Genomic DNA, 6,408 nt, shown 5'->3' with positions numbered 1-6,408 from the left:
GGAAAAAACCAGAGGCAATTAATTCACTCAGGTGCGAGTGGGTATACTGTCGGTAAGCGACTTTTGCCATTTTTGTTTGGATCTTTTGCTATTGCACTCAAAAAAATGAATGAGGTGGATTGTTCAGTGTATATTAATTATTTATTTTCATTTTACTTAAAATGTTAAGTTAACATATGTTTTTCTAATCAAGTCTACGTAATTGTGTCTATTATTCAACGTACATAATACTAATGTGTTACTTGATCGCATAACATTTAAGTTAAGTCAATTAGGATCGATATACCTTGTATATCCACAAGGTGGCAGTAATGCAAAAACAGTTGTAATGAAACCGCGCAGAACAAGAAGGTTTCACGGCTTGTGCCTGCTCATGCGCAAGACTTCAAATTTAACTGAAAAAGGCTGTTTTGGCGCCAAGCTACTGTTTCTTTGAGAGGTAAGACCACTTTTTTTCTTTGACTATGTTGTGTAGTATCTATATGTCCAGCATGGTTATATTTTGCGTTTGTCTTACAAGACATGTTATATCGTTTGCGTGCGCTTGTTTTACATTAGTTTTACTGGGTCCTGGACATGCTTATTTTGTGGACTGTGTAAGAAACATTTTTATTGTTTTTTGTTTTATTAAGGGATTAGCTACAGGGGTTCATGGGGTTATTCTTTCAAGGGGTTATTTTTCCATTTGCTTTCTTGGGATTCCTTTTCTGTAATCCGAGAGTCGGAAATATCGAATAGGATAGCAAGGATAGCATAAAGTGACATTTAAAATCCAAAAAGTCAAGGGCGAAAGCCACTGTGACACCATTGTTCTGCTCTATCAGTAATCTGTATTATGTAAAAATGGTCTGTAAATACAGCATGTTTCCTAGCGGAGTTATACATATCAATGTAGTTATAAATTACAGTTTGTGAAAGTACACACTTAATTTTTTTAATAAAATTATTCAAGACATATGAGTGGACAGACAATGGAGGTCGACAGACCTGGTGATAATTGCTTCTATAGAAAGTTAGCACATGGCAGTGTCAATCTCTTGCTTTTCTTCTGAGTAGTATTTTATTTAGTTGTAATTCAAACAATAATTTGCTTCTTGAAATTAAGTAATGAATTTCTTGTTTTACTTTATAAATCTCAGATCCTGCCTTTACCTGCTCCCTCCTATACTGATGTGGTGTATGTGGTATTGCTGAGCTTGTATGTGGTATGTGAACTGTTATACTTTTAAAAACAAAACTGTTTTATAAGTTAAGTTTTCTTTTGTGACCCATCCCATGCCCCTGTTATTTCTTCTCCACATCTGAACCATGGTAAAGGTTGCAGTTCAAGGGCCTGAGGCATGAAATTCTTTTCAGATCAGCTGTGATCAATATTTTTTGGAACTTGATAAATAACAATAAAAGCTGTAATGGCTCCATTAGCATTTTGTGTAAATGTTTGTGTTAAAATTATAGCTTTAATGAGGTCTTACTACATTAGTTTTAGTTTGTATATGTGTACATATAGTATGTATATTTACAGTACAGTATGTTGTGTTTGTTGACATATTTTCAGGTGGAAGCAGAATATGTGAGGATTACTACTGCTGCACATGTTCCAAGGCTTTTTACACAACTTGACCAATACACTGACCAGCTCATAAAAGTCTTCAAGAAAAAAGGAGGCGTTGCAGGGAAGAAAATTAGACAAACTTTGGCCCCAGCCACACAGGTGCGTTATTCTGTTGGTAGCAAAATATTATGGCTAATAAGATCATTTTCAAATTTAAACAGCTAGTGTATGGTAGCTGCACAGTGCACTTACATTTATATTAAGCAAGACAAAGTTTGGTACTCAAAACGTTGGAAAATTTAAATTACCTAAACATATGTAAAATCTGATCCCTTGATTTAGGTTAAACCAGAAGTGAATGTTTTTATGTTATGTTTTGAATGCAAAAAAGATGATGTATTAGTTTGTCTTTACCTCCATTATGGACATATATAATGTGGTGGAAACCCTGCCCAACAGGTTAACTATTCATGTCCATGTGATGATTAGTTGGTCTTGTGTACATGTCTATCTGTGCAGTGGATATGTCATTCATTTTGCGTATAATGTGAGTTTCTGTCATCCTAAAGTATATCTGTTTTCTCTTCCTGTATCTCTGCCACTCTCTACAGAAGGAAAGTATTGAAAAGGGGAGGGAGTGTGTCCTCAGGGCACTACCTTTTTACCTGAATGAAGACCCAAGCATCCTCTTCAAAGAATAATTGGTTGGTAATTTTAGTTTAGTTTTTTATCTGTATTAAACCAAATTTTGAATAACTAATGTTGTTGCATGTTGTTGTTGTTGTAATTTGCATGGAACCTGTTTAAATGTTTTGGGAAATCTTCTTGTATACCCAAACTATTTATATTTATCGTTGAATCTGTAGTCTGAAATAGTGGCACACTGGGGTGCATGTTCCTAATATTGTGTTTACGTCATTAAAGGGTAGCTTTGGCCCTTTTTCTTTCTTTTTTTTAAAACTGGATGCCATTTTTCTATGTTTTTGTGTCTAAGCTACAGCTGTTCAGAGGGAGCTGGAACAAATTACCCTTGCTATCTTTACCATCGAAAGAGCTGATGCCAGCACTCCTCCAGCCGATGTGGGTATAACCATCTAGTGTGTCCTGCATGACCTGGAAGACCTGGCCTCTGCATGTGCACTCTTAATGGGTGGGATATATGCACTGAATCTCAGTTAACCTCAAGACTGAAAGCTTTCTTTGAAGTACTTCAGAAGCTCTTCCTTCATCTGTATGTCAGCATACTCTTGACCAAGGTACAGTTGCTCAAGAATACACTGAATGAATAAGCCAACCTTTAATTTGGATGATGAATGTTCTGTCAGATGGACAGAAGTTTTTCGGAGGCTGAATGGGAATAAAATGGTAATTTGTAAATGACAGATAACGGGAAAATTACATTTAAGAGAAATTTAGAACATTTTGAAAAGTTTGTAAACTACTACAATTTGAGAGATTTTACTGTTGTGGGGGGCTAGTAAGAGACAATCAAAAGTATTGAGATTTAAAGGATTTAATTGAGAGATGATACTGCACCAGAAATGTTGAAGGGTGGTGTGTATATTAGCGTTCAAGGCATATTGTTATGAGGTGGAAATATGTTCATATTCAGTTTGTGTTACATTGTGTGCATTGTAAAGGTAATTGCAATACATACTAAAAATAAGGGTAAGTTAGGAGGTTGATCTGATATCCTCGTGTTGGTGTTGTTCCCAGATCATCATACTAAATGTTGTTCCAGGATCAACATTGCAAGTGACCAATCAGAATGTTGTGACGTCATACTTTTGCGACTTCGGGAAAAACCAGCGTAAAACAAAAAACTGTACTTAAGCTGCGTGAAACCGCCTCTGTCCACCGATCAACTGACCCTAACCCTAACCGTAACCCTTTAATAAACAGTAAGCAGAATTGATATTGTCCTTGCAACATTGGAATTTCATAAATGCACGAATGGCTTGGCGCGCAAAAGAATAACGTCACAACAATGTGACAACATTTTCATGATGGTCTGGGAACAACACCAACACGAGGATATCAGATCATCCAAGTTGGGAATGCAGGATGAATGTATATTTTGTGGACTTTTAAAGACGAACAATTGTTTCCATGTTAAAATGTTTACATCTGAAGTTTTTTGCCCAAACACTAGTAAAATAAATGTTGACAGTGGCAAGTGTTAAATGGTTACTGCTGTGCTGTTGCAAAAAAACTGAACGCTGACAAGCTGTTTTATTGTTAGACCATAATGTTGGCATGTTTTGTTAAAGTTTTATTTGGGATGGTGATGTAATTTTCTTTGATTGCTAATATCAGTGGACTATTTATTATTATTATTATTATTGTTGTTGTTGTTGTTGTTACATAAATTTTTTTTAAATTGTGGCTGTTGAGGTGGACACTTCACTTTGCATTGTTAAAGGAAAGCACTTCATTGGCATTGTGTTACTGGACTGACCCTAAGCAATCATTGCAAATAGCAACTTTGCTATCCATTTTAGACACTAAAAGAAAAAAACACTCACAGACCTTACTAGCATCACATGTGCATAACTCAAGTGTCATCTTATCAATGTGTTATGTGATCTTCAATGCGTTTTTTTTTTTCTCTCTTCTATTTCTGGTAGATACAGACATTTAATTTAAAGTCTTGATGTTGCATCTGTCTACATACTGTTAATTACTAACCCTAATGAGCTGTTGTGTTTTATTTTGGACTGGGTTTACACAAATGCTCACTGAATGTGTTGGCAATAAAAGAAATTTTAAAAAATAAGTTGGATGTACTTAATTCATTTGTGTGGAACCTGTTGACAAAATAGATTTATGTAAAACTAATTAATAAAGCACAAGGTGGCTGAAAATATAATATTTGAATTAATCTAACTTAAATTTAACATTTTACTGCCACAAATAAGAAATGTGTTGAAGTAACTAATCTAAACTATCTAACCTGAAAATATATCATCTTTGTTCATACAACATAACTTGATTTAGTTAGTCTTAAATATGTCTTGTTAATCTTAAGTAGTTTTTTTAAATTAGATGAACTAAAGATTTTTGCTTTAAACTAACATAATTCAATTTCGTGGAACCTGTTGACAAAATAATTTTAATTAAAGTCAACGTTTCATTTTTTTGAGTGTGCATGTGCCTATTTTTAATGTGTCATTGGACTTTTTTAGTGTGACCACGAATTTTAATAGAAGAATTGATCAAGCCCTAGATCGACTGTGCGCAGGGAAACTGATCAATATTGTAGGTATATTGAGTGTTTGTTTTAGTTTCATGATTTTGAATGGTTTTATAAAATTGCTATTTTATTGGGTAATATTTTAATTGATAATGTTGTTTGTTTTTCAGCTGTGCTGTCTCTGCTGTCCTTTTTTTTTTTTTTTTTTTTGTTCTTTTGATTGATTTGTAATTTTGTTTTGGTTAGTCCGTCCAGCCGTAGAGGCGGTTATTGATTGAGAGTAAGTTTTGTAAGGGCGGACTAACCTCTCTTTTGTTTTGTTTTTTATTTTAATTGTTTGTGCCACTTCCCTTTATCTCTCAGATCACAGGCCATACATAGCACTGATTCCCAGCTGCGCTGAGACCCGAATTGTTTGCAGTGTGTGCCACGATTGCAGTGTCACTAAGCGGGGTGTGACGGGTTGTAGTGTTATTTCGCACAGTTTGTGTGGTAAGTCTCATGTGCAGCTGGGATATCAGCAGGATGTGTTGTAAGTCCTGTCTGGAAACGACTGGGAATTTGTATGTTTAACTCATGTAATAAATAAATGATCAATTATTTCTTTGCCCCATTTACTCATCCCTTGTCCTCGGTTACATTTAGTTATCAAAGTGACTTGTACATCATGTTTAACCCGAGTGGTGAAAGACCGCGGGGGTTTGAAGACGATGTGTCGGTCGGCTCAGATATTTGAAGTTTACACAGCTACATTCTCACCTGAAAATATGTTAAAAGTTTTTTTGCGACCCAGAAAGAGAAATAAGAGTAATATTAAAACTAAGTCGCTGCCGTCATTGTTGGAAACTGGAATTGGCTGGGCCGCGCTATGAATTCTGCGATATGGTTTTTCAACTTTGTTGTCTGGGTGGAAAATCTGGAGAAAGGTGGGATTCTCCCGGAAAAATCGGGAGGGTTGGCATGTATGGTTGTGGCAACATCACTAACCTTGTCAAACACCTCAGAGTAAATCATATCACAAAATATGACGAGCGTATGTTGAGGCGAACTGAAGAGGAGGAGAGGGACAGGTGCTGCTAGGGTGAGAGTCTCTCACGGAGTCCTTTAGTCCTCCAGGCAGGCAAGGTGTTCAAATAGCACACAACTTTAGTTTTTTTATTTCTATATGATGAACTCTGCATTATTAAGTGATAAGAAGAAGGTATTCTGATGTCCTGTAATCATTATGACGCTATAATTTGAGATACAATAAATAAAATCCGTTTTGTACAAAGTATCGGTATCGGATCAGTATCGTCGATACCACCCTGAATATTACTTGGTATCGGATCGGAAAGGAAATCAGTGGTATCGCACATCACTACTGAATATAGCAGAGATGACAATAAAGTTTACTTTGACTTCAGCAGCGAGCAGGCGCACCGAGGGCTCTTGCGCGCATTTTTCGCGTATAGAATTTCGAAAAAACATCGGTGCAAATTATAAGCCTGTATCATGATGTCTGGTGTTTTCATGTTTGTTGGTTTGTTTTTATTTTGTTTTATTTTGCGAGGTGGTTATTAGATGCCGCTCCAGCCAGAGAATCCTCCACCGCCCCGCCCTCTCCTCCCTGTGCCGCAAGCAGCAGGCGCACCTCGCAAACGAGGGCGCCCTTACTCCCAGC

General features: G+C 36.3%; 1 long non-coding RNA gene across 1 annotated transcript; it reads left to right on the top strand.

Moving 5' to 3' along the window:
• The first annotated feature begins 445 nt into the window (after positions 1 to 445).
• Positions 446 to 4,328, top strand: LOC146554096 (uncharacterized). The gene is made up of 4 exons (XR_014889527.1): positions 446 to 1,205; positions 1,556 to 1,711; positions 2,164 to 2,256; positions 2,547 to 4,328. It is a non-coding gene; the product is annotated as an uncharacterized LOC146554096 (long non-coding RNA).
• The last annotated feature ends 2,080 nt before the right edge of the window (positions 4,329 to 6,408 follow it).

Source organism: Mchenga conophoros, linkage group LG18, assembly GCF_057382185.1.
Source record: "Mchenga conophoros isolate Kocher_MC1m ecotype Shallow Benthic linkage group LG18, M_conophoros_male_GT1.1, whole genome shotgun sequence".
In the NCBI taxonomy this organism is placed as follows: Eukaryota; Metazoa; Chordata; class Actinopteri; order Cichliformes; family Cichlidae; genus Mchenga; species Mchenga conophoros.
The sequence above is the reverse complement of the archived record's forward strand: the minus strand, read 5'-3'. Positions and strand labels throughout refer to the sequence as shown.